Source organism: Dermacentor variabilis, chromosome 5 (assembly GCF_050947875.1).
Source record: "Dermacentor variabilis isolate Ectoservices chromosome 5, ASM5094787v1, whole genome shotgun sequence".
NCBI lineage: Eukaryota > Metazoa > Arthropoda > Arachnida > Ixodida > Ixodidae > Dermacentor > Dermacentor variabilis.
Window position 1 is genome coordinate 120,462,017 of NC_134572.1, and position 23,766 is coordinate 120,485,782.

General features: G+C 46.9%; 1 protein-coding gene across 1 annotated transcript in view; it reads right to left on the reverse strand.

Annotated features, from left to right (window-relative positions):
- The window catches only part of LOC142583126 (uncharacterized), an 841,809-nt gene that overhangs the window by 373,469 nt on the left and 444,574 nt on the right, over positions 1-23,766 (reverse strand). The window lies entirely within an intron of this gene.

Below are 23,766 nucleotides of genomic sequence, written 5' to 3' on the forward strand. Positions count from 1 at the left end.
TTTGTAGCGGTTGATTTTAAATCCGTTTTTGTCTGCCCACTTGGAAACCTTGTTCAATCCCTGCTGCACCTGTCTCTCGCATACTGCGAGGTTACAGGATTTGAAGCCGATTTTAATGTCGTCCACGTAGACGGAACAAGGAATGGCAGGTGGTAATGAAGCACGAAGCGTGTTAATCTTCACGATAAAGGGCGTACTAAGCACGCCTCCCTCGGGTACACCTGTTTCTTGTGTGAAAGGTCGCGACAATACGTTGCTGATTTTCACGCGGAAGATGCGATTGGACAAATAACTTTCAATTATTTTCAGCATATTTCCTCAGATGCCCATTCCCGACAAGTCTCGCAAGATGCCGTAACGCCATGTTGTGTCATACGCCTTCTCCATGTCAAGGAATATTGATAAGAAAAGCTGTTAACATATATATGCATCACAAATATATCCTTCAATGCGTACGAGATTATCTGTTGTCGACCGGCCTTCTCTGAAGCCACACTGATAAGGATCAAGTATATTGTTGGGTTCAAGAAAATATGTCAGTCTGCGATTAATCACTTTTTTCAAAATGCTTACAGATGCAGCTTGTAAGAACTATCGTGCGATAGCTTGCCGCCAGGGATGGGTCTTTCCCCTGCTTCAAAACAGGGACCACCATTGCTTCTTTCCATGTGTGTAGAAGGTATCCAGCGGCCCAAATAGTGTTGAAGAGTGCGAGTAGTGTAACTTGTGTGTCATTGTGCAAGTTTTTGATCATGTCATACATGACTCGGTCAGGTCCCGGTGCAGTGCTCTTGCATGAGATCAAGGCAGCTCTCAACTCGGCGATACTGAATGGCCGGTTATACACTTCGTCGGGTCTGCATTTACGTACAAATCACTTAAGTTCTTCTATTTCGTTGTATTTAAGGAACGATTCAGAATAGTTTATTGAGCTCGACACACGCTCAAAGTGTCCCCCAAGATAGCCTGCCTGGTCTTGCAAGCTTTCCCCTTGGTCGTTCACTAGAGGCAATGGATGGATTTGTTGCCCTTGTAGCATTCTCAAGCCATTCCACACTTTTGCCTCCTGCGTGTATGAATTTATGCCGGAGAGGAACCTCACCCAGCTTCCTCTCTTTGCCTGACGTCGTGTCCGCCTTCCCTGTGATTTAATTTGTTTAAAATGAATTAGATTTACGGCGTTAGGCGATCTGCGCAATACGTCCCATGCCTTGTTCTGTCTCTTTCGCGCCTCTCTACTGTCTTCGTTTCACCAGGGAACACGTCTTCTTGGTGAACCACTCTTCATCTGCGGAATAAACTTCTCGGCTAAATCAATAATAAAAGTGGTAAAATATGCAATGCCATCATCTATAGTAATATTATTTATAAAATCTGGTGGTAATAAGATGATTCTTTAAAATGTTCCCATTCCGCCGACGCTAATTCCAATCGAGGAATATGTAGAGGGTTCTCATGCGTTGTTATCACGTTTAAAATTACAGCGAAGTGGTCACGTCCATACAATTTATTAATGAGAGACCAGTCTAGCTGAGGCAGAAAAGAAGAAGAACTCATTGCTAAATATATTGCTGAATATGCGTTGTGTTGGACACTGTAATACGTCGGCTCCTTCTTATGAAACAGGCAGGCACTAGAGGTCAAGTGAAAATTTTGCCGCCTCACAGGGTATGGGTCTGACAGCTGCCGGAGACCGTTGTGGTGCTGCCCCCTGACGCGCCACTTCGGCAAAGCTGCTCTTATGCAGGTACGACATCCGCCTACGTGCCTCCTTGAACGATATATTTTCTTTCACTTTGATAGAGACAATTTATTTTTCTTTTTTCCAAGACGGGCACGACCGCGAGTACGCGGCGTGCTCTCCATCACAGTTTACACAATGCAAAGAGTTCTCGCAAGCTTCAGACGTGTGTTCACGGGCACTGCATTTCGCGCATGTTTGGCGGCCTCGGCAGCTCTCCGAGCTAAGGCCAAAACGTTGGCATTTGAAACATCTTAGGGGATTTGGCACCTATGGTCTGACACGGAGCTTGATGTACCCGGCCTCTACAGACTCGGGCAGAATAATTGAACCGAATGTGAGTATCAGGTGCTTGTTCGCAATTTTTTTACCATTCCGCCTCAGCTTAATTCTCTTGACATTGACAAAAATCTGCTTATTGAAGCCCTCCAGGAGCTCAGCCTCTGTCAGCTGGAACAAATCATCCGAGACAACGCCGCGGGTGGTGTTTAGAGTGCGGTGTGGAGTTATTGTCAAGGGAACATCCCCAAATAACACTAGACTGGGCAATTTTTCATATTGTTTCTGATCATGCAGCTCTAACAGGACATCACCACTTGCCATCCTTGAACCCTTGTATCCTGGACCAAGGACATCAGTCAGGGGACTTGGAAAGTAGAAAAGGGGAGATATTTCGTACTTGCTTACCGGATTTTTCTGAGTGGATGACATGATATCACGGCAAGTTCAGCCTTTGACGTCTAAAGAACTGGGACAAATCTTCGGTGCGCCCTCTTATTTTAGGGCGATCAGGAAGTGGAGGAAAGGAACTTGCCATAGAAAAATGTAGTTTTCAGCAATAACGCCAGCCACCCACTGTAGAACCCTACAAGGGGACGTTACAGGAGCTGTAAAACAGGTCCTGCAAACGTCAGCTGTACGCCATCACTATAACCAAATATGAAATAACCCAGGTTGGCTATTCACATAAGGTTAACCCTTGCTGTCCGGAAACTTGGAAGTAAAGGGAAGCTAGGAGAAGACAGGAAAGATGGAAAGTGAGAGAAAGACGAAGGTTGGAGGAAGAGAGACACAGGCAAAGGTAACTACTGATTTCCCCCGGGTGGGTCAGTCCGGGGGTGCCGTCTACGTGAAGCCGAGGCCAAAGGCGTATGTTGCCGCCGCCGAGGGGCCGTAAAGGTCCAAACACCCGGCATTGGCTCAACCTCCCGGATCCACTTTTCCCCGGACACGGCTAAGCCCCGCGTGGTTAGACGCGGGAGAGTCCAACCCTCGTGGGCTCGTGTACGTGGTGTTGCAACACATCAAACGCCTGCTGACGCAGACGCCCCTGCGGGGCATTGACAATTTGATAATGAAGATATTAAGTCTTGAGCTAGCAAATTAATTACAATTACCTAAATAAATCTGAGTAATGTAAAAATCCTGGTAGCTACTCTACTGTACGGAAACAATATGCAGTAGTTTTCTTCAAATAACGCCACTGCTATTTTCTTTTAAATCCAGTGCCTCATAGTTAACTTGGACATACTGTATGTATGTATGACCTCTGCGTACAAGTGACGGTGTTTCCATTTCTAATAAATGTTGTAAATTATCATAAGACTTATTTTTTAATGGGTCCTTAGCATTGCTTAATCGAAAAAAAAAGCACTACTGAGACACATATCAGTCACGTGCATTTAACACGCCGATGATAAAAGACTCTGCCGGAGCGGTTACGGAAGTCTATAGGTTTCTTTTTTTCAGGGTCAAAAAAGCACGCGAAGTAACTTGGAACGAGGTGAACATACAACAACATATTCCTTTTCTAAGCATTGGCTATCCATACCTTTAGATATAATTTTTCATTGGCTACCTCTTTATCTTTAAAAAATATGATAAACTTTGTGCTGTGTATATATTTAAATATACTGTGTATGTGCATGGTGTTTACAGTGGGAATTTACAACAATGTTGAGGTGACAAAATACAGATTAGGCAGCCGCAACTGGTACTTCTAATGCGGTTGTTATCCTATCATCAGGGTTTGCAGAAATAAAGCAAAGTATGAATTAAAATCCGGGCACGTCCACGCCAACAATAATGCAGTACGCTATTAGCCAGAGTAAAATTGTAAGTGGAAAGGTCGAGGCAACTCAAAAGATGCCTCAAATGATGTGGGTGACGAAACTCTGGCAATGACACGTTAGGTATGTGTGCGTGGACTTGCTTTGCTATATGTAGTACACAGTCTAAGAAATTTTGTTTTCGAACTAGTTTACCCTTTTCTTTCTTTGACTTTGTATTCCTTTTCTTTTGCGTGCGGAGGTGATCTTTGCCGAGCGCTCGGAGTCAGGTGCGCATCAAGTGACAATGTCGCAATGGTGGCTTGTCCTCATTAGAGTGGCTTAAGTATCGTGTGAACGACGTCGGTCTGCTGAATCCGCTGACTCCTCAAATGTTTACTTGGATCGTGCTAGGGGCGAGTCTCAGAACGACGTCGGATTATGAGATTATAATTTGGACGATGGAGGCCCTTATACTCAGCCCAGGATGCTGTCAGCTGTTTGGTGACGAGGTTTGTTTTCTGTTTGTTGATGTACTGGACGTTTTCTTTTTATTCGCCTGCACTGCCACGCGGCATACCCTCTGGACGACATTCTTCATTTAATTTTGAACGCAGTTCACTTAAATAATGATGGCGAGTAGCACAGAATGTGTTCTGCAGTTTCACCGCCACAAGATGCATTGCAACCGGTGCTATGTCGGTCATTCTGAGTAACTATAAGTCTGCATTGGTGAATGCAACGTCCACGTGTATGCGAGAAAATACTGTTTCGTCGCTTCCCTCAACATCGCAAAAAAAAGGAACAGTTGCATAGAAGCGTCTAGTGAATGCAAGACTTTCTTTAGCTTACTCTTGATATATAGCAGGTTCATGTAACCGTGATCCTATATTAACAATCTTACGAGAGCCTCTAAAAAAGGACTATTTTTTCTGCCGTAAGGGCAGAATTAATGCATCATTCGTAAGCAGAGAAATTGAGAAGGTCCCTAAAAACGCTTGATCTTGCGGTATTAAAGTTTTGTGTACTGCGCATAGTCATAATAAGAGAGCGTGATCTTATTGATTGGAAAGACTTTGGATTCGACATGAGCTAGGTTGTTATAGTATAGCAAGTTATAGCAGGTGAAAGATGGATGGGGCCTGTTTTTGGTTCGACACGAAAAACGCGCCAATATTTTATGATCCCAGAAATATTGCCGTGGCTACGCTGAGAGTATGCAAGCATAGAAATCAAATATTTCATCTCAAAGTAAAACAAGTGTAATATGTAACTTCAATGTAAACTAACTAGACAAGTCGGCTATGTAGGTCTACTCTTTGTGAGGCAACATATAGTGTACTTACTATGTTACGAATTCTTGCTGCAGATGAAGTTTAAAAGCGCGCCAAAGGCATGCTCTGGAGTTGTGGGCGCTAACAGGAATACTTTAGCGATGTGTATTAGCTTGAGACGAAACAAAGAAAATACGAAATCAATACCCATTGAGCCAAAAGCCTGTGACGTAACCTTATATCTGAACAATTACTATCCCAACTAAGAAAAAAATTTTCACTTAATTTTAGAGATTGCTTGTTTTCTTTCGTAACATGTGCTGAGACAACAATTTTCAAATAATATTTTTTTCACACCGCAGCTAGGAATGTATTTGTACTTGACGTGACTACGACAGTAATTCTTGAAGACCACCATGTAACAATTCTATTATCCTATCTTATTGACAAGTACTAAAAGATTACTCGCTGGATTCTCTAAGCTAGTGTTCTTAGGGCCCCTTCGGAAGGTGAATTGTAATACAATTACAATACCTTTTTTAAGACCAAATTCAGTTTCATTTGAGCTTAGATTGGGATTTAGTGATGAAAAACCTGTATTAAGAAGGTCAGGCACATCGCTAAAATTTATTCGAATTAAGAAGAAGCCAGATGAGAACAATTTTAGATGCTGGGCATAGCACGCTGGGAGCAAAAATGCCGAGTTGCTTCATAAAGACGAGCGCACCTCTACACAAAACATTACATGAGGCAACTTTCATTCTCACTCGTTTGTTAGCAAAACAAAAGAAATATGACTAGAGGATTTGCTGACTGTTGCTATCAAACACAAAGTAAACACACACAGGAAGTAGAGATACACATAAAAGCACGTAAGGGGTCGGAACGTCGCCAACATTGCAGCAAAGTGAATGAAACTGCGAATTTGCTCGACATCTCAACGTCACATCCATGGACGCAGCTTAAGCCGCTTTGGGAGGCTTTGTCGAGGTCGCTCTTTTGTCTGAAGCAGGGTCAACTTGGTCAAATTCCCCGAGAGGCGATTTGGACCAAGTGAAAGGATCTCAAGTACTGTTCCTTTGCGGAAAACGTCAACGCAGCTTATGCACAAGAAGTCTAAATTGCTGAAGCACCATCCTCGCTAAGCTCAAGAACATTCAAGAGCATTTACTCAGGTCCCTTTTCTAAAGGCCGTTTGCCGTTTCGTCGACGCCGCAGTAATGACATCGCATTAGAATGAATGGATAGTGCCAGAACCAGTGCGCGGCTAAAAAGGGCTGAGTGCTTTTTGGACTTTCTGAGCGAACCTCTGCCTTCTGGAGAGTATTCGCGTGAGGTCACGTACTCGGTTTTTTGTAATTCCCAGCTTATATACGCTGCGCTGCTGAAGATAAATGGACCGACATAAAGCGCTGTTTATAAAGTCTTGGCTGTAGGAAAATACAACAGCCTCGATGACGTCAATGCATACCCAATTAAAAAAAATGAGCGTCAGTGATAACGGAATGAAGAGAAATTTATTTCGTCACTTTCCATACGAACCCTAACAACACTGCGTTAGCGCGCAGAGTGCCATAATTCACAATCGGCAGTTGAAGGTGTGGTTTTAAACCTTAGAATGCAAAAATTAGAAAAGAAGGACAAATTTTCTCATTGTGTACATCTACACCGAAATGCAAAATGACTGCAAAGCCTAAAAAACAACAAAAAAGCCTTTAAATTTCGCTTTTCTTATCTTCGTTATTTTAAGAAGTCTCATACTATTCATTTTGCGCTATAGGTAACGCAGGAAAACATTGCGTTTAATGACAATGTGGAATTGATAGTTCTTAGAATACTAAATAGCCTTTTACTTAAACAACATTTCAATGGTTTTCATTGCAATCAGAATTTGCAGACAGTCTAGGCTTACTTCGCTGCCATTGCCACCGTAATATCCTCAGTACACAAGAAGTACGACGGAAATGAGTAGCCCGTGCCATATGTTGGTGGCCACGTAATGTGCTGCGGCTTCGAAGGCAAGCATGCGAAGGGGAGCCATGAAAGATGTGAAGCAGTATGAGCCTTCGAATAGAAGGTGAAGAAGCGCAGGAAGCTGGGTACAGGAGAAGAGGAGGATGAAGTTAGAATAAAGTTAGACATGATGGACGCCAGTTCCACAGCAATGTTTCATGTCTATTGCGTCCTTTAACTAGGAACGCTACGTTATTTTGGCGCAGCCGACAACGGACTCCAACATGTGGGTGGCATTTTTCCTTGAGGAGACCTCCACAGAGAAGATCATCTTTTCGAGATACCAAGCTGAAGATGAACCAGCGGTGGAACTTCCTCGCGAACTCAACTCGGCAGAACTGGTGAACCTGGTTTTAGAGAAGGCTTCCATGGACACTACTGAACTGCGTCGGAAGGGTGCTGTGAAAGTGAATTTGCGTATGACAATATTTTACGAATTAGTTCTTGAACAGATATGTGGAAAGGACTCAGGATCACAGTCGTTGATGGAAGAGGTGAGCCTCATTTTGAAAGCTCTTCAGCTAAAGCAAGAACAGATTGATCAACAAAACCAACTCGTGACATCGCTTATAAGCTCTCGAAACGCTGAGAAGCCGGTGACTAAATTTGTAGAACCCGGTGCGTTCGGCGGCATGTCTTCAAGTCCAGAAAGTTGGCTTGAATTCTGTGAATATGCCGCTGGCAAGAACAACTGGCACTCTAATGAGGACAAGATTACTAACATGCGTATTTACTTAAGAGGTGTTGCACGGTAGTGGTACGATCTGCACATTATTGAAGAAGCTGGTAAACTGTTGGACCAGTGGAAGGAATAATTCTTGATGGCATTGCAAAGCAACCCAGTGCAAAGATTCGACGCCACGCTCAATTTCAAATTCAAGCAGGGCCCCCTCGTCGAATATTTCTTTGAAAAACGACGCCTTTTAAAGCTGGCCGAGCCTATGCTTCCTTCTGCCGTAGTAGCACTAATAATGCACGGACTGCACGCCGAAGTCCTGAAGCAAGTGCAAGTATGAACACTTAAAACTGTGGGCGTGCTCCTGGAATGGCTTCAGGACATACCATCTACTTCAGAAGAAAATATAACCGCTAACTCAAGCAGTCGCTTCAGATGGACCGGCGCGGATTGGTCAAGCCGTAATCAGCAAAAACTGCGCCACCTTGCAGGCACACAGAGAACTTGAGTTGGCGCACTCCCAGAGGTCGGGTAAATAGCGTCAACAACGACTCTGTCCCCCTACTTTCGGACGCTCAAGAGTTCCCGACGACAAAAAAAAACAAGCTAATAAACAATGGCGATCAGTACGACCCGATGTCCACAACTGAGACTGTTTATTTAACTTGCTCTAGCGTATTTCACATTCCTGTCAAAGTGAGAAACAGACATAAACTGGCTTTCGTTGACAGCGGTGCTTCAGTGTCTATAATAAATGCCAAGCTGGTAGATGTAGATGCAAGTCACCTACGTAGTGGAAGAGTACTACGGGTGCAAGGTTACGATGGAAAGGTGACAATGCATAATCAGTGGGCCTCAGTAAACATCGAGTTCCAAGATCATGAAATAGAGAGTGAAGTACTGGTGATAGAGGGTGTGGCGTATGACTTTCTGCTATCCAGACCAGATATAAGGAAACTAAAAATAATGTATGCTGGGACGATGCGGTTTTAGTAGAATGACAATGAAGGGAAGATACACAGCAGAGTAGAAAAGATAACGTATGAGTTAAGTGTGCGGAGGATATTGCAATGACCTACCCCGAACCGGTATGCATAGGAAGCTATCCACAAACGGTGAAGTCACACAAGGTGCCTTTCGAACTAACTGAGAAGACCGTCATCCAAAAATCACCTTATAACATGTCAAGAAAGCGCAAGATATGGTTGAAAAAAGAATTGCAGGAGATGCTAGACGCCGATATAATCCGACCTTCGGTGTCAGCCTTCGCCGCTCCCATAACAATTGCGCTGAAGGAACATGGAACATTCAGACTGTGCACAGATTACAGGGCTCTCAATCGCTGGACAGAACGTATACCATTTCCCATGCCGAAGATAGACATGATTATAGATGCGACAGGTGGTTTCCGAAATTTTTCACGTATTGACTTGTGCAGATGTTTCTGGCAGATCCCGCTAACCGAAGAAACAACAATGTACACTGCTTTTATCACGCCCTTCGATCCGTACGTGTATAGCCGGCTTCCTTTCGGCTGGAAAAACTCGCCAGCATGGTTCCAGAAGATTATGAACGCAGTCCTGAAGCCTATCCTAGGTGTCTTTTGTAACGTGTACATAGACGATATTGTCATCTTCTCCAAAACAGAGGCTGACTATCAGGCACACCTGCCTGAGATACGTACTGCCTTGAGCTTTGCACACCTCAATGTAAATATAAGAAATGTGTACTTTTTTAAAAAAAAGTTGTGTTTCTTGGAAGATTCTTTGATAGGGCTACCAAAAGCACAAAACAAGAGTCCGTAGAGAGGGTATCCTAGCTGGTAAAAGCATATGACGTCGACTTTTTGCGTGTGTTTTTGCGATTAGCGGGACATTTCAAACTTATCATAAAAAACTTTGCCATAAAAGCATAGTGCCTCACGAGCCTAATGCAGAAAGAAGTTCCATTTACGTGGGATGATGAATGTGAGAGAGTCTACCGTGATCTGATGCACAGAATCTCTGCTGACCTTATTCTACGCATACCAGATTTCACTTTACCCTTTGAACTGAATGCCGATGCCTCACACTATGAAATGGTTGCAGTCTTGTACGAGAAATGTCCAGAAGCATCCGCCCGAGAAAAGCGACACGTAGTAGGTTAGTACAGCTACGCCCGCAAGCCACCTGACGCCAACTATACCGCTACCGAAAAGGAAGCTCTTGCAGTTCTTAAAGCAATTCAGTACTTCCGTACGTACCTATAAGGTGCGAAGTTTACTTTATTCACCGATCACCAGGCCCTCACTCAGCTCTTGAATATGACCCAACCTAAGAAACGTATCGCCACATGGGTGAACTACTTGCAGCAGTTAGATCTCGCAATCTCCCACAGACCTGGACCCCTTTGGACTAATGCAGATGCACTGCGTAGACTGATAATACAGGCCGACAAAGAAACATTGGAAGAAATCGATGAAGTAAAATAGTGGGAGGGCACTGAACAATTGATTTTTATGGAAGGTCGCTATCAAGTCCCGCCAAAGCTGGTTTCCAAGGTGCTTTATTTTTACCACGATAGCCAAGGATCTGGAGGACACGATGGATTTTGGCGCACAAACAACAAGCTAGTCAAGAGATTTACGTGGCCTCACATGAAAGAAGACGTCAATCAATACGTTCGTTCATGCCACATTTGTCAATTCAAGAAATGGAAATATAAGCAGCCTATGAACGCCATGACATTACGTTGCCGCTCTAACACGCCTATTCAATCTATACACCTGGATTTAGCCGAGCTATATAAGAAACGAGAAGGAGTCCGAAAAACGCAAGCTTTTCATCTGGCCGTAGATGAATGCATCGGAATGGTCGTGGCACGGCAGGAAAAAAAATATGCGAATAGTGTCATCGCCTTCCTCGAACGGGATATGTTTAGGACAACCAGGACGATCATATGTGACAACGGTCCAGCTTTGAAGAGGGGAAAGCTATCAAGGTGGGCTCGAGACCACAATATATAAATCAAATTCTGTGCGCCATACCATCCCACGGCGAATGGGCTTGCAAAGCATGCCATACGAAGTGTACAGTAGTTTCTCTGGTGGATGGAAATGCTCTTTAGAAACAACTGTAAGACATCACAATCGCTCCTAAAACAGTAGCTTTGGATGGAGCCCACAGTGCGCTTCTTCAGGCGAAACCCTTTTCTTCAGGCAGAACGGGAGCTGGGGCTGTTAGAAAATGTCAGTATTGTCGAAGAGAGGAAACAAAAATCGTAGGAGGAGAATTATCGTAAAAAATGAAAATAATTTCGACAAGAGACATTGCTCAGATATCCCAGACATTCAATTCACCGACCTCGTTCTAATTGGGAAAGGAGTAAGATAATCAAACGGACAGGCCGGAACTGGAATCTGAACCTGGCAACGATTAATGCTAGAAAGTTATTTAGTGAGGCGAGTCTAGCAGTGCTATTGGGGGAATTAGAGGGCATTAAATGAGATGTAATAGAGCTAAGTGAGGTTAGGAAGACAAATCAAACATATACAGAGCTAAAAAGCGGGCACGTCCTGTGCAACCGGGGCTTAGCGGAGAGACGAGAACTAGGAGTCGCATTCCTGATTAATAAGGAAATAGCTGGTAACATACAGGAATTCTATAGCATTAACGAGAGGGTGGCAGGTCTTGTTGTGAAACTTAATAAGAGGTACAAATTGAAGGTGGTACAAGTCTCTGCCCCTACATGCAGTCATGATGACCAGGAAGTCGAAAGCTTTTATGAAGACGTGGAATCGGCGATGGGTAAAGTCAAAATAAAATACACTATACTGATGGGCGACTTCAATGCCAGGGTAGGCAAGAAGCAGGCTGGAGACAAGTCAGTGGGGAAATATGGCATAGGCTCTAGGAATAGCAGAGGAGAGTTATTAGTAGAGTTTGCAGAACAGAATAATATGCGGATAATGAATACCTTTTTCCGCAAGCGGGTTAGTCGAAAGTGGACGTGTAGGAGCCGGAATGGTGAGACTAGAAATGAAATAGACCTCATACTCTGCGCGAACCCTGGCATCATACAAGATGTAGACGTGCTCGGCAAGGTACGCTGCAGTGACCATAGGATGGTGAGAACTCGAATTAGCCTAGACTTGAGGAGGCAACGGAAGAAACTGGTACAGAAGAAGCCAATCAATGAGTTAGCGTTATGACGGGAAAATAGAGGAATTCGGGATCAAGCTACAAAACAGGTATTCGGCTTTAACCCAGGATGAGGACCTTAGTGTTGAAGCAATGAACGACAATATTATGCGCATCATTAAGAAGTGTGCAATAGAAGTCGGTGATAGCTCCGTTAGACAGGATACCAACAAGCTATTGCAGGATGCGAAGGATCTGATCAAGAAACGCCACTGTATGAAAGCCTCTAACCCTACAGCTAGAATAGGACTGGCAGAACTTTCCAAGTTAATCAACAAGCGTAAGAAAGCTGACATAAGGAAGTATAATATTGCTACGCAACAGTATTTACAATGACCAAGAGGCGAGCAGTGAGAAGACGACGATGACAATTGGAGGCTAGGGCGGGCTGTTGCCTCTTGGCCAAGTGCGGCGTATTTCTCTGTAGATATACTTGTATATAGCTTTTCGTCTGCGTCTTCCAACGTAACATATTTGGTGGAAGTGGACGTTCCCTGTACCTCGTCACGGAGCTTCGCAGCGGACGGTACGTCGAGCCTTCCTTCATGGCTCCCGACGACAACTCGACTCTTCCGGCTCCGACAACTGCTGCCACTGCGACGACCTGCATCACTATTCCCGCTCCCCGTGATCCTGGCGTATTCTCAAGCAAAGATGGGGAAGACGTCGACGACTGGATCAGCCTGTACGAGCACGCCAGCCGCAATAATCGGTGGGACCGTACCATCATGTTCGCCAACGTAGTCTTTTACCTTGGTGGCACACGTCGAGTTTGGTTTCCGGCGCACGAAGATGAGCTCACCAGTTGGGATTCGCTTAAGCAAAAGCATTGAGACTTGTACGGCAACCGCTACGGTCACCAACTTGCCGCGCAGAAGGCACTTTCCGGCCATGTGCAGATGTCAACAGAGCCCTATGTCACGTACATTCAGGACGTCTTGGCTCTGTGCCGCAAAGTTGACGCACACATGACTGAGTCGACAAGGTTTCCCACATCCTCAAAGGAATTGCCGATTACGTCTTCAACTTACTTGTTTTCAACAACGTGGCGATGGGGGATGAAGTTATAAAACAGTGCCGCCACCTAGAACTCGCTAAAAGCCGGCATATCGACCAGCAGTTTGCCCGTCTGCCCAACAGCCCAGCGAGATCTTCCTGTGCCGACGCTCCTCGTCCCAACAACACTGGCGATATTACCAGGATCGTCCGACGTGATATCGAGGCAGCCTATCCGGCTGCCAATTGACTCCAGCCCCACCAACACACGTGCAGTCACGGTTTCCCTGATCCAAGCAGTTGTCCGCCAGGAGTTCGTAAATATGGGTCCTCACACAATCTGCTCGGGCCTTCGCCCTGATACCCACCCAGCTTATTAGATTCCACCCCGTCCCGCTTCTTCTAACCCACCGCGTTTCCGCAACCCATCTGAATGGCACACTGCTGACGACAAGCCCATTTGTTTTCACTGCCGTCGAGTCGGGCACATTTCTAGGCACTGCCGCAGTCGCTGGTGTTCCCCGACCCGGTCTACTTACACTGCCTACTCTCGCCCCTCAAGTGGTCCTTCTCGCCCCTATGCCGCACGCTCCGATAATGCCGCCACTGATTCTCCTGCGCCGAACCGCCCCTATTCTCGTTCACCTTCGCCCTAACGACACCAATCTCGTTATCTCCAGCCCCGTCACTCCTTTTCGCCGACTGCCTTCGGACGCCGCTCCCAGCCGGAAAACTAGACGATGCCGCGCCTCGAGGTGACGCTGCATTGCTCCCTACGCCGCCAAATCCTCTACTGACGTTACCCACTCACCTGACCCTTCTTGACGTGCAACTCGACGGTGTTTCTGTATCTTCTCTTATGGACACTGGGGCGCACTTGTCGGTGATGAGCGCTGACCTTCGTAACCGCCTGAAGAAAATAATCACGCCCGCCACGATGCCTGTTGTCCGTGTCGTCCATGGCGGCATAACCCCCGTAATTGATACGTGTGTCGCACGCGTCTCCTTCGCCGATCGCTCAACAATCCTGCTATTCACAGTCATCGCCCACTGTCCCCACGACATCATCCTCGGCTTAGACTTCCTCTCCCCACATTCTGCTCTCATCGATTGTTCCGCCAGTACTCTCCGCCTTGACCTGCGTGTTCTGGATCCCGCTGAACCACACCCCAGTCACCTTAGTTCGGTCTACTTCGTTCGCTTGCCACCTTCGGCACTGACTTACGTTGACTTAGTGTCAACCCCACCAGTGCCCGACGGTTTCTATATCGCGGCTAGTAGGCAAGACGTCCTACTTACACATGACATCACAGTACCTCTTACCGTTTTATCTATTACGGCACTTTGTGTCTGCCTGCCAGTCGTCAGTTCTGGCTTGATGACACAAGTGCTGCCACGCAGGATGTCTCTGGCCCAGCTTTGCTCATTCAAGAATCACTCAGTAGCATCTGCTGCAGTATACGTCAATTTAGCGGATCCTCCTCTACCATCGCAGTACGCAACTTGTACCATCACCGACTTGCAGAAAATGATTGCGCCCAACATGCCGTCCGAGCACGCTCATGAGCTCTACCGCGTTATGTTTCCCTACCACGATATTCTTGAGTTTAACGATCGTCCTTTGGCCAAAACTGCAGCTGTTAAACATCGCATTAATACCGCCAATGCCACTCCTATTTATCGCCACCCGTATCGAATGTCACCGGCTGAGCGTCAAGTTATTCACGCAGAAGTTCGCAAAATACTTGGCAAGAACATTATTGAACTTTCATGTAGCCCATGGGCGTCACCTGTTGTACTGGTAAAAAAGAAGAATGGCTGATGGCGCTTTTGCGTGGATTATCGGCGCCTTAACAGGGTTACCAAAAAGGACGTGTATCCCCTACCTCGGATTGATGACGCCCTTCACTGCTTCCACGGGGCTCGCTACTTCTCTATTGACCTTCGCTCCGGCTACTGGCAGATTGCCGTGGATGATCTAGACCACGATAAGACTGCTTATGTAACACACGACGGTCTATATGAGTTCAAAGTGATGCCGTTCGGTCTGTGTAACGCTCCTGCCACTTTTGAACGCATGATGGATTCCCTTCTTCACGGTTTCAAATGGTCCAAGTGCCTGTGCTACTTGGACGACGTTATAGTATTCTCAGCAACGTCCGCTACGCCCCTCGAGGGCCCCTCGGCAGTCCTGGACTTTTTTCGTCGAGCCGGTCTGCAACTCAACGCATCGAAGCGCCAATTCGGCCGTCACCAGATTACCGTCCTTGGGCATCTCGTTGACGCGAACGGAGTGCAACCGGACCCAGGAGAGATCCATGCTGTTACGCACTTCTCTTTTCCGAAGTGTATCAAGGATGTGCGCTGTTTAATCGGCCTTTGTTCGTACTTCCGCCGTTTCGTGAAAAATTTCGCGGCCATAGCCCGACCACTAACCGAGCTTTTGAAAAAACACGCCCGTTTCCAGCGGGGCGATAGCGCGGCCTCTGCATTCTCGCATCTAATTGACCTTCTCACAACGCCTCCCGTTCTGGCCCACTTCGATCCTTCTGCGCCTACCGAAGTCCGTACTGATGCCAGCGGTGACGGAATTGACACAGTAGTAGCACAACGCCAGCGTGGCAACGACCGTGTTATCGCATACACCAGCAGCCTCCTCCCACCCTCGGTACGCACTATTCCATCACTGAGCGTGTCTGGCCCAAGTGTGGGTGGTTTTGAAGTTCCGCCCATACTTATATGGCCGACCCTTTTCTGTTGTCACAGATCATCACGCGCTTTGCTGGTTATGCTCACTGAAAGATCCAACAGGAAGGCTTGGTAGGTGGGCCTTACGCCTCCAAGGATATTCGTATACTGTCGCCGACAAATCTGGCCGAGTACACAAGGACGCTGACAGCCTGTCTCGCTACCCGGTAGACGAGCCTGACGACGTCGACAGTATAGTACCACCAAAGGCCTCTTTTCTGTGTCTGCCGTCGCTAACATCACCGATGAGCAGTACCCAGACCTATCGCTGCGAGCACTCATCGAGTGTCTGCGCTTCAAACCTACCGACGCATCCGTTCGTCAATATGTCCTCCAGGGCGGCATTCTGTACCGAATGAACTTCCTCCCTTGACGGCTCTGATCTTCTTCTTGTCGTGCCAAAACATCTACGATAGACTGTGCTCTTTGAGATGCGTGACGCACCCACTGCAGGCCGCTTCTATTGGCCTGGTCCCGCTCGCTCCGTCCGACGCTATGTTGCTGCCTGTGATCCTTGCCAGCGTCGGAAAACACCTCAGGTGCTACCTGCCGGTCATCTCCAGCCGATCACCGTCCCTGTGGAACCGTTCTTTCGTGTTGGATTATACCTCCTCGGTCCCTTTCCCACGTCATCCTCTGGGAACAAATGGGTAGCCGTCGCAACTGATTACGCCACCCAATACACTATCACGCGAGCTCTCCCTACCAGTTGCGCCCCTGACGTCGCAGACTTTCTCTTGCGTGACATTATCTTAGTGCATGGCGCCCCGCGACAGCTGCTTACTGACCGTGGTCGTAACTTCCTCTCGAAAGTTATTGCCGACATTGTGCGTTCCTGCTCTATTCAACACAAGCTGACTACCTCATACCATCCTCAAACCAATGGCCTGACAGAGCGGTTAAACCGTACTCTTACCGACATGTTGTCCAAGTACGTTTCGAAGGACCACCACGACTGGGACGTTGCCCTTCCTTACGTCACATTTGCTTATAATTCTTCCCGGCACGACACCGCCGGATTTTCTCCATTTTATCTACTCTACGGTTGCGAACCGACCTTGCCCCTTCACACGGCACTTTCTTCTTCTGCGATCTCAACAAGCCAGAATGCGCGCGACGCCATCGCCCTCGCCGACCATGCACGCCAGCTTGCCAGTGCTCGACTGACGGCCTCGCAAATCACACAACAGCGTCAGTACAACGCCCGCCACCCTGACGTACAGTTTCTGCCTGGTGCGCTCGTGCTTCTGTGGTCACCCTCTCGTCACGTCGGACTTTCAGAAAAGCTCCTTTTGTGATACAGAGGGCCCTACCGCATGCTGAGCCAGGTGACGCCTGTGACGTACAAAATTGCACCTGCGAGCTCAACCTCGTCCTCTACTCTGGCATCTAGTGATGTCGTGAACGACAGCAGGCTCAAGGCCTACTACACTGCTTCCGAGTCCGGCTTTTAGTCGCTCCGGGACAACGCTTGTGCCGACGGGGGTAATGCTGCGGAACAGTATTTCCAATGACGAAGAGGCGAGCAGTAAGAATACGAGGCCGACGACGACGATTGGAGGCCAGCGTGGGCTGTTGCCTCTTAGCCAAGTGCGGCGTATTTCCCTGGAAATGTACTTGTATATAGCTTTTCGTCTGCGTGTTCCTACGTAACGATATGAATAGAATTGAACATGCTCTCAGGAACGGAGGAAGCCTAAAAGCAGTCAAGAAGAAACTAGGAATAGGCAAGAATCAAATGTATGCGTTAAGAGACAAAGCCGGCAATATCATTACTAACATAGATGAGATAGTTCAAGTGGCTGAGGAGTACTATAGAGATTTATACAGTCCCAGTGGCACCGACGACGATAATTGAAGACAATAGTCTAGAGGAATTCGAAATCCCACAAGTAACGTCGGAAGAAGTAAAGAAAGCCTCAGGAGCTATGCAAAGGGGGAAGGCAACTCGGGAGGATCAGGTAACAATAGATTTGTTGAAGGATGGTGGACAGATTGTTCTAGAGAAACTGGCCACCCTGTATACGCAATGCCTCATGACCTCGAGCGTACCGGAATCTTGGAAGAACGCTAACATAATCCTAATCCATAAGAAAGACGGTGCCAAAGACTTGAAAAGTTATACACCAATCAGCTTAGAGTCCGTTGCCTACAAAGTATTTACTAAGGTAATTGCAAATAGAAGCAGGAACACCTTAGACTTCTCTCAATCAAAATACCAGGCAGGATTCCGTGAAGGCTACTCAACAATAGACCATTTTCACACTATCAATCAGATGATAGAGAAATGTGCGGAACTTAACCAACCCTCATATGTAGATTTCATTGATTACGACAAGGCGTTTGATTCAGTCGAAACCTCAGTAGTCATGCAAGCATTACGGAATCAGGGCGTATACGAGCCGCATGTAAAAATACTGAAAGATATCTATAGCGGCTCCACAGCCACCGTGGTCCTCCATAAAGAAAGCGACAAAGTCCCAATAAAGAAAGGCGTCAGGCCAGGAGATACGATCTCTCCAATGCTATTCACAGCGTGTTTACAGGAAGCATTCGGAGATCTGTATTGTGAAGAATTAGGGATAAGAGCAAATGTAGAATACCTTAGCAACTTGTGATTTGCTGATGATATTGCCTTGCTTAGTAACTACGGGGACCAATTGCGATGCATGCTCACTGGCCTGGGGAGGCAAAGCAGAAGGGTGGGTGTAAAAATGAATCTGCAGATACTTAAAGTAACGTTTAACAGTCTCGGAAGAGAACAGCAGCTTAGTATAGGTAGCCAGGCACTGGAAGCGTTAAGGGAATAGATCTACTTATTGCAGGTTGTGTCCGCGGGTCCGGATCTTGAGACTGAAATAATCAGAAGAATAAGAATGGGGTGGGGTGCGTTTGGCCGGCATTCTCAGATCATGAACAGCAGGTTGCCATTATCCCTCAAGAGAAAAGTGTAGAACAGCTTTGTCTTACCAGTACTCACGTACGGGGCAGAAACCTGGAGGCTTACGAAAAGGGTTCTACTTAAATTTAGAATAACGCAACGAGCTATGGGAAGAAGAATGATGAAGGTAACGTTAAGGTATAAGAAAAGAGCAGATTGGGTGAAGGAACAAACGCGAGGTAATTACAAAATTAGTTGAAATCGAGGAAAAGAAATGGGCATGGGCAGGACATGTAATGAGGAGGGAAGATAACCGATGGCCATTAAGGTTCACGGACTTAATTCCAAGAGAACGGAAGCGTAGCAGGGGGCGGCAGAAATTTAGGGAGGCGGATGAGATTAAGAAGTTTGCAGGAAGAACAAGGCCACAATTAGTACATGAGCAGGGTAGTAGGAGAAGTATAGGAGAGGCCTTCGCCCTGCAGTAGGCGTAACCATTCTGAAGATGAAGATAATCTAGTGCCAAATTTTATGGTCCTTACTCAGTGACAGACAGCGACTCAGAAGGGAATATTGAAGACTGCGTGTTAGATTGGTGAACGTCGCTAAGTTGAACGTCCTAGGAAACGTTTTCAAGTATTACCCCAGGAGGGGTTAGCAAAAGAAACCTGGAAGGGTGAAGCGGTATGAGCCTTCCAACAGAAGATGAAGAAGCGCAGGAACATGGGTACAGGAGAAGAGGTGTATGAAGTCACAATAAAGGTAGACAAAATGGACGCCAGTTCCAGAGGAATGTTTTACGTTGATTGCGTCCTTTACCTAGGAACGCTACAAGGTGGTGCAAGATCGCAGCATGATACGCGTCGTCTTTTTTTGCGCTTCTAATGTTTGAGGGCATGTCGTAGTGCCCGCACTGAACCACGATTGGACTAGAAGCGCGCGTCTCCTTATCTAGCCCTACCGTGGCTGCCGGCGCGAACCATGCGAGATATGCCGGATGCCATCCCCGGCGGCTACGTGGGTGCAGGGCAAGCGCAGATTACTCGTGGAGTCATGCGCGCTGTCTTCCCGGGCACTTTTGGATGGTCGCGCAAACTGGCTTTGTGGAGCCGCACAGTTGAAATGAGTGAGTGAGTGGCAGCACGAAATGCGCTCTTTAGCACGTGCCCTCCCCGCTGCTGGCACTTAATGACGCAACCGCTGTGGCAGCGAGTGCTCGCGGTCGTGAAGTGAGATGTCCTCCTGTTTGTGTGTGCGCACGTGCCACCGTTCTTCATAAGAGTGCCTGGTGTCTTCATTTGGGTTTGCATTCCTTTGTGTCCTCCTCACAGTAATTTTCCACTTTGCTGGCATTCTACTATATGAAAGCATTCTCTCTGAGTTAGTACACAATATTTTACTAGTATATACAAGAAGCTAGAAAACTATGGTTCTTATCCGTACTTTTCATTACCTTGCTATAGGCATCAGTGCTTTACCTTTCGGAGAAAACTTGCCACTTTTCTGTATGAAGGTACTCTCTTCCCCAGTACTACATTTGTTTTCTGCGCTAAGCTTTCTGCTCAAGATCAACGAGGTTGTTGTATACGCAGAACTCCGCGACCTGGAGTGCTCCCTATAGAAATCAGAGCTCCTGCTATACTAGCCTAAGTGGGGCCGTTGACCTCTGAGCCTCACCCAGCCAATCACGAGATAAAGCTCCACGTGCTTCAGCAACGCATACCTTCAGTACCTAGCATCCGTATCCTTGGCTTACGCATCCAGCAAAACGGCAGAAACACAGAAATACTCAAGCAATTAGCTACTCATGTACACCAAACCACACGCCTCATTGCTCGCATCGCAAATCGACATCAGGGCATGAAAGAAAACAACCTTATACGCCTGGTAAACACCTACGCCCTGAGCAGGATCACCTATATCGCCCCGTATCTCAGCCTCAGTGCAACGGAAAAGCTCAGACTCAATGGCATCATCAAGAAAAGCCCATACACAAGCCCTACGTCTTCTTATTTCCACCTCTAACAAGAAACTAGACGCCCTCAGCATTCACAACACAATAAACGAGCTTAATGAAGCTTAGCATTTTAGCAGATACGAACGACTCACCAATTCCACCACGGGCAGGTATATTCTAGGCACCCTAGGCATAGGGTGCCTACACCCTATGCCTATTGGGTGGTGCCCCTACACCACCCAATTCAGACCAAAAGTACCCGTTCCTTCGAATATTCGTGTTCAGCTAGTTATCCCGCCCATACCTCGCAATATGTACCCTGAACACAATCAGGAGTGACGTGCAGACAGAGCTAAACGACTTCTCAAGCACTACTACCAAGTCACAGACGTAGCCTCCGTGGACACAACGGGATACCCCAAATAGAATGTCATGGCGGTCGACGTAGTCGTGAGCTCAGAGTACCGCCTCGCCACTACCGCATCAATGATCACCACTCAACTCCAAGGAGGAGAAAAAACGGTCATCGTTTTGGCTTACGCCTCTACCAATGCACCCTGCATCATCAGTGATATCAAAACGGCCATTCGCAACTACACAGGAGGACTGATAGTAGCCGAAGCACAGAAGATACTCTGCGGCATTCCTCTCTCAAGGCAACGCACCGTCCAGATCATCTGGGTCCCTGGTCACTCGGGTATGGCTGGAAACGAAGCCGCCCACGATGCCACCAGAGCTCTCGCCCACCGGGCGCATCATCCTTCTCCGGCGTCTTCCGATCCTGAAGGGCGCTCTGTTCTGTATCGCAGTCACGCGCTGGACCGAATGGTCACGTTCAGAGAAATTCCTCTTTATTACCGCAGAGAACGGTTAAGCTACCCCCAGCACAAAAAACACAATAAACCTCAACCCATCACTTGGCGACAACTTCAGACGCGAACTTTCCGGAGCCCCATGCTATAAAACTGCATGTAACATGATGCATCCCCCCTCTGCAAAGCGGGTGAGGCCCACGCTGACCTCGGTCACGTTATCTGGACATGCCCCAAAGCCTCACATACCAAGACCCACCGCACTAAGACTGCACGCATCCTAACTACGGCCGAGCAGTGGGAGACTGACGCTCAGCTTGGACACAGAAGAGCAGCTCTGGGCCATCCGGATGGACGAAGACGCCGCCAGAAAGCAAGCACTGGCTGCCGTCTGAGGAACAGGGGGACTGGGTCGTAGTCTCCCAACCCGCGCCACTCCTATACCCCATCAAGGATACACTAAAGTTGTTTCTTTCTCTCTCTCTCCATAAGGGCTAACAAGTTGTCCAATCTTCCTTTATATGGAACTACAGCGACCACTGCATGATGACGATAGAATGATGATAGTGGCATGATGACAGCGGCATGACGACAGCGGTCTTAAGATCGTAGGATGTAGAAGTTGGACTGAAGAAGACAGTATAACAATTACGGCGTGACGACCACGTAATACGAATGCCGGAACGATTTCGAGGATATGAAGATGAAAGAATAACGACAACAGAGTGACAGAAACCGCATGACGACAATACAACGCCCGGGGTATTTCATCAGTCTCATCTCGTACAACATGATGGGAGGTCGTCTATAACGCCACCGCTTGGGCTCCTGATCACGCAAGCGTTGTGGGACGCCTGGTAACTAGCTGCCTGGGCACTGTTACTTCTTACCAGAAGCAGTCGCCTTGAGTGTTGCGTCGCTAAAAGATGCCGCACCCGCCTATACTGAGAACACTGTCCGAGCAGAAAAAGCACATCACTAAACCTTGATATCGCTATCAAAGTGTAGCGGCAAAACTGCCCATTTTTATTTTTTTTTTGCAGCCAAGCTGTTACTGGCACTAGAAGGGCTCATAGACGTTATATGCCTGGTTTCACACTTTTCAGGAAGAACTAGATTGTTAAATCAGAAGGGTTTGGGTGCGAGCTAGTTGGTACAGATCATTCTTATTTGCGCTCGTCCTGTGTCCTCCATTGTCCGTGTTTTTTGGCGCTGTTTTAAATATGAATAGATTGTTAAACTTTATATCATAAGAAAATATGGAAAATTCTAGTCTCAATATGCAGCTAAACTTTACAATGTTTTGCATATTGTTGTGCCAGCCCTTGCGATCAGCAAAACCCGTATGTCTATCGCGGATAGACATACGGTTTCATACATTTGGGATATATAAAATGCGCTTATACTGACACTACTGACATACCTTGCACTGAATTTCTAGTGAGAATGCCCTCCCCCTAAAAATTGTCGCATAAAAGCAAGAGAGAAAAGTGATGACAAGGTTTGCAGTATCCCTCAAGCAATGCAGAAAAGAACTACGCAGCGACAGCAGTTGTAAAGTTCAGATACAGACTTTTATCATGTCAAAAACGGCCGCAGTTTCAGTCCATTTATTTGTTCTGCATTTGCACTTATATTCGTTTTGGGGTGTTTCCATTTGTGTTCCCGTAGACCACGAGCATGTATTCGCAACTGCTAAGTTAAATGTATTGCAAGTGCGGTGGCAGAAGGGAAGTCAATAGCTTTCCCGCGCGAAGTGTGCAATCAATGTATAAGTGATCGCGGACGCGTTCACTGTAGCTTAAAGGAGGCATGGTATAAGCAATGTCCAAGCATAGAGCAAAGCTGCTTCTAAGGCTGCCTATTTTCCGCGTGGCTCAGAACCATATTGTTCTGGCGGCCTGTCTCGGCACTCTGAGAATTTGCCCTTTGAGCGAAAGTTTCTGCACCCGACATCTCAGCCTTCTGCGAAGCATCAGTATCAGTTCCGTCTCGTTCGGAACGATTTCTCCGACGCGAGAAGCAGGCAGACACGACCGTAAGCTGTTTCGTGTACCTCCGTCCAAACGCTGCTCGTGAATTCCCGGTAAGCGCTGAAACTTCTTGTCCTCTTTCGTGTTTTTTTTACAGACTCACTGTAAGTGCTGCTCAAATTCGCCGAAAATATATCGTGTACCCACCCGCATTCAGTTTCAGTTCATTATTCCTTAGATACAATGCATTGGTACGATAGAACTTACAGACGAGGGTCCCAAAGTCAAAGACTGCAACGGGACCCTGGATTCTTGGCCACATGCGTGCGGGCGACTCCGGAACCACGATGTCAAACCACTGAGAAATACCATGTTCTGCCACCTCTTGAGATCAGCAAAACCATATATAGCGGATAATTCAAGCATGTTCTCAGGAACGTAGGATCCTCTGGGGTGGAATTCTCCGACA